The 12,804-nt window shown below is 37.6% G+C and overlaps 1 protein-coding gene across 1 annotated transcript in view; it reads left to right on the top strand.

Annotated features, from left to right (window-relative positions):
- The window catches only part of DIAPH2 (diaphanous related formin 2), a gene marked incomplete in the record, with an annotated part of 842,722 nt that overhangs the window by 229,494 nt on the left and 600,424 nt on the right, over positions 1-12,804 (top strand).

Below are 12,804 nucleotides of genomic sequence, written 5' to 3'. Positions count from 1 at the left end.
AGATGAGAGGTATTGAACAACACAGTAGAACTGAGTCTTGGATAGTTTTCCATAAAGTACAGAGGATTTTGAATGTCCATTTCCTCCACTGAGTTAAAAAAATAAATAAATAAAGTCATGGTATTTCTACAAAAACCAAGAGTAATAATACTGGTGTACAGCTTCCCCATAATCTAAGCTGCTATCAAGATGTACTTGAGAAATGTCCCTGAGGCTCTCCCTCTGGAATATCTATCATTTCTGTTGGACTTTTGATAGGAGCTGGATAGCTGACAATTCACGATTAAGATGCCAGCTAGCACCTGGAGTGCAGGTATTCTGTGCAGTCAATTGAAAGAAAATCCTTGTGCAATAGATAACAGTGTTTGCTCTATGACCCTGGCTGTTCGACTGGTGTCAGATAATGGACAACTCATTTGGGGAGATTTCCTACCTGGTCAGCAATGCTATAGATGTGTGGCCTCTCACATCAGGCAGTTGAAACCTGAAAATCTTCTATTGAGATGGAATCCATGAAGGGAGAACATAGAAGGGAGTATAACGCTGTAGTGCACTTTGAAAATCTAAGTCAGCTTCAAGTGAGATGGCTAGCTTAGTAGTTTGCCATATGAATATGAATCTCAAACCTTTCTAAGTCCAGAATCAATCCACTCATATTTGTTAGGTCTGTTTTGCAGCACCCAGCATTACTGAAAATATGCAGATTGGGTCTAATTCTGTTTTGAAGAATGAGACCTGAGTACTGAGTATTGCTCTGAAAGTGAAAGTGAAGTCGCTCAGTCTTGTCCAATTCTTTGCGACCCCATGGACTGTAGCCTGCCAGGCTCCTCTATCCATGGGATTCTCAGGCAAGAATATTGGAGTGGATTGCTGTTTCCTTCTCTAGGTTTTCATATATGAATGTGTGTGAAAGTAGCTCAGTCATGTCTGACTCTTTGTGACCCCATGTAGTCCATGGAATTCTCCAGGCCAGGATACTGGAGTAGGTAGCCATTGTCTTCTCCAGGGGAACTTCCCAACCCAGGGATCAAGTCCACATTGCACGTGGATTCTAAGGGTACCATAGCATCCTTAATACTGGCTTCCAAGAGAGTTCCTGGAGATCATTTCTTAAATTTTTGTATTTAATATTCATTCATCAAAAAGTATTGAAGACTAAGTGCTAGAGTGTTAAATGGATTTCAAAAAACTGAGTTATCATAAATTTCCATATGTGAATTAGCATTTGTTCAAGAATAAGAATACCCTGAAATGACTCCAACACTGAAACTACATTAAGCATTTTTCTTTGATAAAGAAAATGTTAAAGAGTTTTTTAGTGTTGTTGAGGTGAGCATTATAAGCATCAATTAAAATGGCAAAATATTTTAAATGTAAATGGTATGGGATATTGCCCTGGGGATATCCTCTGACGTTATGACATGTTTTGTACCTTGAAAAAAAACTTCTGTCAGTTTTTTTTTTTTTGTCATATACTTGATGCTGGGAGGGATCAGGGGCAGGAGGAGAAGGGGACAACCGAGGATGAGATGGCTGGATGGCATCACGGACTTGATGGACGTGAGTCTGAGTGAACTCCGGGAGATGGTGATGGACAGGGAGGCCTGGCGTGCTGCGATTCATGGCATCGCAGAGAGTTGGACACGACTGAGCGACTGAACTGACTGATACTTTCTCCCAGAAATAAGATACAGGATACGTAACGCTGAGCTATTACTATGTGAGCTTTTCACTAATTTTGGTTTCTGCTATTATTTCATATTGTTTATAAATTATAATACTGATTTTACAGGTTGAAATCATGTGTCTTAATTTACTCATGACAATAGTTTGGTGCAAATATTCACCTTCATGCATTTCTCAAGTCTTTCAAATAATCTTGGAAAATTAGAGTAATAAAAGTAGGGTCAGCTATAGAAGAGTTAATCTTGAGGGCGAAGAGCAAATTATACACGCATATTAATTTTTCAGATATGTGGTTGGCAATTTTTGAAACATAGTGAAAGGAGAGATGCTAGATAAATATGAATGATCAAATAGTACTGTGGAGATTAGAAGCACCATTCTGAACACACACTGTGGCGCTTAGGTAAGCATGATTCTGGACTTGGAACACTCATCCATCTATTCAAGGATTTGGCTATGAACCCTGTGTGTATGATATAGGCTCATCTTTGATACTCCTGTTCATCATATTTCCCATTCTTATTTGACATATCTCTTGCATAGTTTTTGTATTTCCATTGTCAGTACTCTAACTCAGGCCTCATTCCATTTGCAGACAGGAATTGGCAGAGGAACTGATCTATCCAGCAAAATAAGAGTTCATGGCGTTTGTTAAAAGTTTAGTATAGCCAGAGTGAGCAAGGCAAAGCACAGAGGGTTAGCAAAGTTAAGGAAGTTAGCTGGAAGTGTAGAGGAGGAAACTGTAAACCCGACCGTCTCAGAGTCTCTGGCTGGGTCTGCAAATTAGCGTAATAAAAATTAACAGGAGAAAAGAATACAAATTTTACCGATTTTTTTTTTTTTGGTACATAAACATTGGAGACTTCACAAGAGAAAGGAGACCCAAAGAACTGAACAAAATCAAAACCTTTTATACCTTTTAGACAAAGAAACAATAAATTTGTGAAAAAATGACAAGACCAAGGGATTTGGGCTAGGGGTAGTACATGATGAAGAAGTAACTAGGAAGCTAAGGGTTAGTTTAACAAAGTTAATATATACAGGCTTCTGTGTCCTTAATTCCCTGTGTTAGATGACACAAATGCCTTCCCTCCTAGAGTTACAGGCAGGATGGGTACCTTTCACATGGAAGATTTCTCTCCTGCTTTCAGAGAAGAAGAGGGGTGGGCTGGGGAAGAATGAGGTCATAGTGACTTTCTTGCTTCAGTCCTTTTCTTAGTCCTTCAGCTTAAGATACTGAATATGCTAGAGTGCCATATTTTGGGGTATTATGTTCTGAACTCTATCAGAAGCAAACTTAAGATGATTGACCACTGTAACCAAGAACTTTTATTCCTAAACTAAAGCTGAATAAACTAAAGTTTTATTGACTATGGCAAAGCCTTTGACTGCGTGGATCACAATAAACTGTGGAAAATTCTGAAAGAGATGGGAATACCAGACCACCTGACCTGCCTCTTGAGAAATCTGTATGCAGGTCAGGAAGCAACAGTTAGAACTGGACATGGAACAACAGACTGGTTCCAAATAGGAAAAGGAGTACATCAAGGCTGTATATTGTCACCCTGCTTATTTAACTTATATGCAGAGTACATCATGAGAAACGCTGGGCTGGAAGAAGCACAAGCTGGAATCAAGATTGCTGGGAGAAATACCAATAACCTCAGATAGGCAGATGACATCACCCTTATGGCAGAAAGTGAAGAGGAACTAAAAAGCCTCTTGATGAAAGTGAAAGAGGAGAGTGAAAAAGTTGGCTTAAAGTTCAACATTCAGAAAACTAAGATCATGACTTCTGGTCCCATCACTTCATGGGAAATAGATGGGGAAACAGTGGAAACAGTGTCAGACTTTATTTTGGGGGGCTCCAAAATCACTGCAGATGGTGATTGCAGCCATGAAATTAAAAGACGCTTATTCCTTGGAAGAAAAGTTATGACCAACCTAGATGGCATATTCAAAAGCAGAGACATTATTTTGCCGACTAAGGTCCGTCTAGTCAAGGCTATGGTTTTCCCAGTAGTCATGTATGGATGTGAGAGTTGGACTGTGAAGAAGGCTGAGCACTGAAGAATTGATGCTTTTGAACTGTGGTGTTGGAGAAGACTCTTGAGAGTCCCTTGGACTGCAAGGAGATCCAACCAGTCCATTCTAAAGGAGATCAGTCCTGGATGTTCATTGCAATGACTGATGTTGAGGCTGAAACTCCCATTCTTTGGCCACCTGATGCAAAGAGCTGACTCATTTGAAAAGACCCCGATGCTGGGAAAGATTGAGGGCAGGAGGAGAATGGGAGTTCAGAGGAAGAGATGGTTGGATGGCATCACTGACTTGATAGACTTGTGATTGTGTGAACCCCAGAATTGGTGATAGACCCGGAGGCCTGATGTGCTGCAGTCCATGGGGTCACAAAGAGTCGGACATGACTGAGCAACTGAACTGAACTGAACTGAAAGTTGAGTGGCTCCATTTTTGCAAGTGCTTCCTAATACTAGTATTTTTGTGTCAAGCCAGATATCAGTTAACATTTGGTACATTTTTTGAAGTGAGTATTTACTGTATGTCATTGGTATGTCTACAACTATAATAATGAATTGCAACATGAGAAGGCTCTGTATCTATGCTGAGCAGGCAACTATTTTATTCACTGGTATATGGGAAGTAGAAAGCAAGTATATATATGTTTGAACATCTGCAATGTGTTTATTACCTAAAATTTCTCTTGCTTCTTGATTCCATAATAAATTTGAAAGCAAACAAAAAACACTTCACTTGTATTGCTTTCATGTATAAATATACACATTGACGATATTTAAATAAATTTTTACCTGGCGTCTGGTATTCCTTCATGAAAGGAAAATAGCCTAAAACACTCATAATCACTAATTGGTGATATATTTGTTAATTGTTGATAATATAGTTGAATGGGAGGTATGTAATGACTGAGGATTTATTGATTCCAATCATTGTTATGGTATTAAAAACCCTCATGATCTAACACAATTCAATGAAATTGCTTGTTTTCTTCATCTGTAAAATGAAGGACCAGTATGGAGTAACTTAGTTTAATTAAACGACTCTTATTAGTTCATGTTCTTTCATGGAAGTTTGTTTATAAATGAAGATAAAACCATGTTAAAGTTTTTAGTGTTTATTGTGGTTTTTACTTGTTCTAATTGAAAAGAAAGTCTTTGCATTTTTGAAAGAGGTCAAAGTTACTTCAGCAGTTAAAGCATCATGCTTTCTTTAAAAAGCATTCATAGGTTTTAAAAGACATCAAATGTGTAACTTTTAGGAGTAGCTATGTTTCTAGATTTTTCTGAAAATGAGTGCCAGCCAGGTTGAATATAGTAGAAGGTTCATATTTTTTTTTTCACTTAGGAACTTTATACTGCATTGTAATCCTCTAAAGGTTTTATCTCCATTCCATGTACAGTTTATTATTTTTGTTTTGTTTTGTTGTCATTGCTTTAGGTCATTTATGTCACAGTAGAAGAGAAAAATAGTGAGCTTTGGGGGTTTAATTTCTGTTAGATAAGGCTTAAGAATTATCAAGGTGTTTAATGTGGGGTTATTAAGGATTTTAACTGTTCATTGTTGAATGATTATGCTTTGAAAAAATTGATTAAAATTGAAGGTATTAAGATATTTAACTATTTTAAGAGTGCATGTATGTACATACAGATTCATGACAGTATTTTTCTCAGTTTTGGAAGAAAGAGATTTTAAAATATTACATGAAGGTAAACTAGAAAAGACCAGAAAATTAACATTACAGATCACATTCTGAGACAATAAAACATTTGAACTTGCTAAGAATTTTTTAACATCTACCATGAGGACCCGAAGAAATGATTCTTTGAGGTTTGATTGTGGATTCTTTGTGGTTTGGTTGCAGATTCTTTGATTCTTTGTTGTTGTTCAGTCCCTAAGTTGTGCCTTTGGTGACAAATACCTCTTGTATTACTCTCGACTCTGTTACTACCTGTTGGTTGTTGTTCATTTGCTCAGTCGTGTCCACCTCTTTGCGACCCCATGGACTGCAGCATGCCAGGCTTCCCTCTCCTTCACTATATCCCAGAGCTTGCTCAAACTCATGTCCATTGGGTCAGAGATGCCATCCAACAGTCTTGTCCTCTGTTGACCCCTTCTCCTCCTGCCTTCAATCTTTCCCAGCCTCAGGGTCTTTTCTAATGAGTCAGCTCTTCACATCAGGTGGCCAAAGTAGTGGAGCTTCAGCTTCAGTCCTTCTATTGAATATTCAGGACTGATTTCCTTTAGGATTGACTGGTTTGACCTACTTGCATTCTAAGAGTTACCCTGTGCTAAAAGTATTCATGAACATTAAATTTCTTTGATCTTTGTCTACATAGCTATCACACTCTATAATGAGTCTTTAATTATGTAGGTGAGAAGGACTGTTGCCTTTCTATTGTTCAGTCATCAAATGGTAATTATCTTTCAACTCTCCTTACCCCTGTTACCATGAAGGAATATTCATTGACCTTCTCTGTTGCCCACCAGAACCATTCAGTATAACATGCAGATTAGTGTAGGGAAAATGGCAATGTGTGCTGGTGTGTTCTATGCCTTTCTGTTTTCCTCCTTGCATTCAAAGAACTTCTTACCTTATTCATAGCAGATTAACTTGATGGCAGCTCTCTTTCATTTCCAGGGTTTATAGATTAGGAATATGATTTCCTGGAGTAAGTTCATTTTAACAAAATTCCACAATTAAAAGAAATTGGATGTCCTGAGGAGTGTGTGATAGAGTTTTAACCATATTACTTAGCTTAGGAAAATAAACGAATACATTTTTTTATGAAAGTTAACATTTTAAGTTTGACTGGTTACATCACTAAGAAGATGACTTTAGTTAAGTGTTTTTTAAGTGTCCTGATATAATTATACTCACAATTCAAACATATGAAGAATATTTAAAATATGACCAGCTTATGTTTGAATATTTAGATTGATCTTTTTCCCTGCTTCCCCTCTACTTACTATAAATTTAAGATTCTATTTTTAATTTTATTCACATTTTTTGTACATTTTGTTTTCATTGTTACTATGGGCTAAGGCCATCTCATATCTTTTTCTAGCAATATTTTTAATGGAGAGTGGGGATAAAAATATTCATTATTCTGTAACCTGTTCGACATTTTAAAAGATTTGGACTTAAGTCATTATGACTGTCTCCAAAATATTTTGAGAGCTTAAGAAAGTGATTTTAATCAATAAGAATCTTTTACCCTTTGAAGGAGAATTTTACTTAAACTATTGCCTTTAGGAGATTTTTGTATGTAAGGTGTTTACAATTTGTTGTAAATATTTAAGAGAAATTTGGTTTTATTTAGTAAAGAAAGAAAGAAAGTTAGTCCCACAGTCACGTCCAACTCTCTGTGATCCCATGGACTGTAGCCTGCCAGGCTCCTCTGTCCCTGGAATTCTCCAGGCAAGAGTACTGGAGTGGGTTGCCATTTCCTTCTCCAGGGTAATTCCTGACCCAAGAACAACTGAAAAGCACACACATTTCCTCCTTTGTGAGGAATTCTTTAAAGAAAAATTTGTGAGTAGCATGAAACAGAGCAGGATTTTTCCAGTGAGACCTGATGGAGAGAATGAATGAGCCAGGTAAAACCCTCTCAAAGCAAAAATGAGAGGATATAGGGAGAGATGGATTGTCTTCTTTGGTATTTTCTAAGGAAATTATAATCTGTTTCAGTATTGAATTCAAAAGGACTAAGAGGCAGAGCTGGAAAATTGACATATTCAACCTTTTTATGAATCAGGTGAAATAAGTGGTCATTGAATGTCATGCTTCAAAAGAACATGCACAGATATCTGGAAATGGCAGTATCATAATAGATTTTTAACTTGGTCAGAAATAGTTGATGCACTAATCTACCATGATAAATAGTTTTGAAGGACATTGAAATGCTGAAGGGTACTGTATTTGCTTTCATGTAGACAAACCTGAGTGGATGTAAGTTTTAAGACCAGGGCCGTCATAGCATATACAAATCCATTTTGTTTTTGTTGTTAACATTTATTTTTTCATGGTGGTATGCTATTGATAGTAGAATTATCTATGAAGTTGATTTAGCTGAACAAATAATAGTTTAAAAATGCTGAGAAGTCTAAGGTTTTCTTGGCCACTCTTTGGAGATATCGACCTGTGGATTGAAGGTATGATACTGCTTGCATTAGGTTGTGCATTGCTTTTAATCACCCCAGGACCTTTTCTTTCCATGGGGACCAGAAACTAAGGTTTGGTTTTAATTTCATTCAAAAATATTACATTGGCAATATCCGTGTTAAAATAAGATGTTTCCCTGGTCTTAAAATATGTAAACACTATTTGGAATTATTTTGAAGTCTACTCAATGCTTTGAATTAGTTGTTTTATATCTTGCAATTTTACCAACTTTCTCAACTCCATGACGAATCTCTGAACTATCATTCGTTTTATTTGATCTTCTTGTGATTTGGGTTGTAGTATGAGATTACACATGGGAACAGAACACCATTAGAGGGAAATAAAATCCTTTGTACAGAACACATAACCCTTTATACTAGCCTTTAGCAGTGCACAAACAGTGATAAAGGGATGACATGACTAATATTGGACGCCCGCACATGAGACTCATTGCCTTTACTGCTTATGGGACTCAGGATCAGTTCAGTTCAGTTTAGTTGCTCAATCATGTCCGACTCTTCGTGACCCCATGGTATGCAGCACACTAGGCCTCCCTGTCCATCACCAACTCCTGGAGTTCACTCAGACTCATGTCCATTGAGTCGGTGATGTCATCCAACCATCTCATCCTCTGTTATCCCCTTCTCCTCCCACCTTCAATCTTTCCCAGAATCAGGGTCTTTTCAAATGAGTCAGTTCTTCGCATCAGGTGGCCAGTATATTGGAGTTTCAGCTTTAGCATCAGTCCTTCCAATGAACATTCAGGGCTGATTTCCCTTAGGATAGACTGGTTGGATCTCTGTGCTGTCCAAGGGACTCTCAAGAGTCTTCTCCAACACCACAGTTCAAAAGCATCAATTCTTTGGTGCTCTGCTTTCTTTATCCTCACATCCATACATGACTATTGGAAAAACCATAGCGTTGACTAGACAGACCTTTATTGGCAAAGTCATGTCTCTTGCTTTTTAATATGCTGTCTAGGTCGGTCATAACTTTTCTTTCAAGGAGTAAGCGTCTTTTAATGTCATTGTTGCAGTCACCATCTGCGGTGATTTTGGAGCCCCCCAAAATAAAGTCAGCCACTGTTTCCACTGTTTCCCCATCTATTTGCCATGAAGTGATGGGACCAGATGACATGATCTTATTTTTCTGAATGTTGAGCTTTAAGCCAGCTTTTTCACGCTCCTCTTGCACTTTCATCAAGAGGTTCTTTAGTTCTTCTTCGCTTTTTGCCATAAGGGTGGTGTCATCTGCCTATTTGAGGTTATTGATGTTTCTCCTGGCAATCTTGATTCCAGCTTGTGCTTCCTCCAGCCCAGCGTTTCTCATGATGTACTCTGCATATAAGTTAAATAAGCAGGGTGACAATATACAGCCTTGACGTACTCCTTTTCCTATTTGGAACCAGTCTGTTGTTTCATGTCCAGTTTTAAGTGTTGGTTCCTCACTTGCATACACATTTCTCAAGAGGCAGTTCAGCTGGTCTGGTATTCCCATCTCTTCCAGAATTTTCTACAGTTGTAGTGATCCGCATAGTCATAGATATTTTTCTAGAACTCTCTTGCCTTTTCAATAATCCAGTGGATGTTGGCTATTTGACCTCTGGTTCTTCTGCATTTTCTAAATGCAGCTTGAACATCTGGAGGTTTACAGTTCACATACTGCTAAAGCCTGGCTTGGAGAATTTGCAGCATTACTTTACTAGCATGTGAAATTAGTGCAACTGTGTGGTAGTTTGAGCATTCTTTGCTATTGCCTTTCTTTGGGGTTTCAGTCAAAATGGACCTTTTCCAGTCCTGTGGCCACTGCTGAGTTTTCCAGCTCAGTCACTGCTGACTCAGGAAAGCACTTTCTAATTTTAGCTTCAACCCTTTTGAAAGAAAGACGTGAATCCAGAGTCTAATCATAAATGTGCATGTTGTCGCTACTTCCTATATGTCTCTTTTACATATAGAATACTGAACTCATCCATCCATTGTCTGATTTTAAGTTATATTTATGTGAACTATAATTAAATAATTCAGGGTCCAAATATCCAACTTATGGATAAAAGAGGTTAAAGTTTTTAGAGACTGTGAAGGAACAGAATCTCATTCCCTCATAAAATAGGCACATTTATAGAGTTTCCTTCACATTTTTTTGGCCCTGGAGAGCCAGAGAGGGGAGAATCTTGCTTTCTCATGGCCATAGGGTTCAATGAATCCTCTGATACTTTCATTACAGATAAGATTTTTTTTTTTTAAATTTAGAGCATGCCAATGAGTGTAAGTGGGCCCTTTAGAAATAATGACTTCAGAAGTTCTGAAAGCCTGGGGCAGATTTTTGTTTTAGAACCTTAATGTGTTTTGATATTTTTCTGCCAGAATTACTCATGGGCTATAAATATACTTTTATCTCCACGTCTCCCCTTCCCCTACCACTGTGACTTCTATGTCTATTTCACTGTGAATTGGCCAGAACTAAATATAGTAATGAATATACAGAAAGTGGAATAACAGCAAGTTAAAGAAAGCAAGTGATGTGATTTGAGTACCAAATATCAAGTCATGAAATCTTTTTTAAAAAGTCAACGTGTAGAAGTCTAGTATCTATTTTTTATTTTTATTTATTTATTTTGGGCATACCATGTGGCATGTAGGCGATTATTTCCCTGACCAGGGATCAAACCCATGCCCCCCGCATTGGAAGTGCAGTCTTAACCACTTGACTGCCGGGAGTCCCTCTAGTATCTTGTTAGAGTCTTCTGCATGTTTCATATACTTAAAATACTTTTCAATAAATGAAGAAATGTTATTAAGTGTTAATAATTTTTAAGAAGAATATGCCTGAAATTCATACTGTATTTTGGGTAAGGAGATTTAAGGAGTGCTAAAGTTTTTTATTTTTAACATTTTTAGAAATATCTTAATGCAAGCTTCACTGTACATGATTTCATTTAATAGTAGCAAAGGCCTTATGAGGTATAGGTACTATTCTCATCCCTATTTTGTAGACAAGGAAACACGCTTAGAGATTTTAAGTAACTGATCGAAAGTAACACAGCTAGAATATGATAGAGATGGGATTGGAACCTAGATCTGTCTTCTTATAAAGCTTATATATTTAACCATGTCACTCTGTGATCTCACAGAGATACCCCATTGATGAATGGAGAGTTATATTTCTGACCTCTGAGTAAACGTGGGAAAAGATCTCTAATTTGTAACTTCTTGAGCAATATCAGGGTATATAGCCATACCTTTTATATCTAAGGTCAGAAAATATTGTCTCATTGTGGGTCAGTCCTCTTCCTCCCTGGAACATCTTCCTGGCTTCTTTTTCAGTGTTCAGATCTTTTCTTGGGCTCTTGCTCACACATACATTAACTGTCCTCAGTGATCTTTCTATTTTTGTTTGTTTGTTTGGGTGGTTCATTTGTTCTACCTGGTCTGCTGTTAAGTGATCACTACAAATATGATGGTGGATATGTAGCATGTCAAGACAACCCTAACTTAGGTAACTTGATGAAATAAAATTACCAATACGTTTGTCAAAAATTATTTATTTATTTGGCTGCACCATGCCTTAGTTGTGGCAAGTAGGATCGTTAGTTGCAGCATGTGAGATCTAGCTCCCTGACTAGGGATTGAACCCAGACCCCCTGTGCTGGGAGTGTGGAGTTTTGACCGCTGGACCAACAGAGAAGTCCCCAAATCATCAACGTGTTAATGCCAAGAAATGAGATTATGGGCTATAACCCATATTAACAATAACGACCAAAAAAACCAAAAACCTTTCACTACATCTAACTCTGTTCTTTCCAATAAGCTGCTGCTTAAATCTTGATTGCAAGTTTTAGATGGAGTTTCCAAATATTTTTCTTCGGTAGTATTTCATAGATAAGAAGCTTAGGACTTTGAAAGACAAGAAACATGTGCATTGAAAACTAGCCATTACACCTAAATGAATGAAGTAAGCTATTAAATAATAGAAAATATATAATTCTTTGTCTAAACATAGATATGTAGGTTTAAGCTCAATGCAATTCTGGAAGAACCACAGATTCTTCTGTGAGTTCTGGCTGGAGCCATTAGCCAGGTGTTATAGAAAACCATGTACTGGTTCTATTAGTAATTTCTAATGGTGTGATTGAAATAAACATGGGCTTTGGAATCAGACCTAGGTGTGTGGGTGTGAGTACTTAAACTGATATTTAACTTGTGGAATGATGTTTTGCAAGTTACTTAAATAATTTTCTTCTCAGTTTCTTTATGTGAAAACATTTTCAGGATTAAAGTGAAAACGGTTGACAATATGAAGTGTTTGAAGGATTTTAAGCAGTTACAACTATTATACTTTTGGTGCTAGTGGTAAAGAACCTGCCTGCCAATGCAGGAGACAGTAAGAGACATGGGTTTGATCCCTGGGTCAGGAAGATGCCCTGGAGGAGGTCATGACAACCCACTACAATCTTCTTGCCTGGAGAATCCCATGGACAGAGGAGCCTGGTGGGCTAGAGTCCATAGGGCAGCAAAGGGTCAGACATGACTGAAGCGACTTAGCCATGCACTGCTGCACATGCATGCTTTGCTGAAGCAATGCTAAATGGTCTAGCCACTTTGGAAAACAGTTTTAAAAGATTACCAACACAATATTGTAAACCAACTATCTTTTAGTTAAAAATAAATAAATTAAAAAAAGAAAAAACAAAAATCTTATCTTAAAACCTAACAATTCCTCCCCTAGTTATTTTCCCAAAGAGAAATGAAAATGCATGCTTACATAAATACTTACATATGAATGTTTATTGCAGCACTGTTCATAATGATCAAAACCTGGAAACAGCCGAGTTCAGTTCAGTCACTCACTAGTGGCCAGCTCTTTGTGAGTTGGGCATGGACTGCATGCAGCATGCTAGGCCTCCCTGTCCACCACCAGTT

The sequence above is a fragment of the Capra hircus genome (assembly GCF_001704415.2).
Source record: "Capra hircus breed San Clemente chromosome X unlocalized genomic scaffold, ASM170441v1, whole genome shotgun sequence".
In the NCBI taxonomy this organism is placed as follows: domain Eukaryota; kingdom Metazoa; phylum Chordata; class Mammalia; order Artiodactyla; family Bovidae; genus Capra; species Capra hircus.
This window is presented reverse-complemented; position numbering and strand designations above follow the sequence as displayed.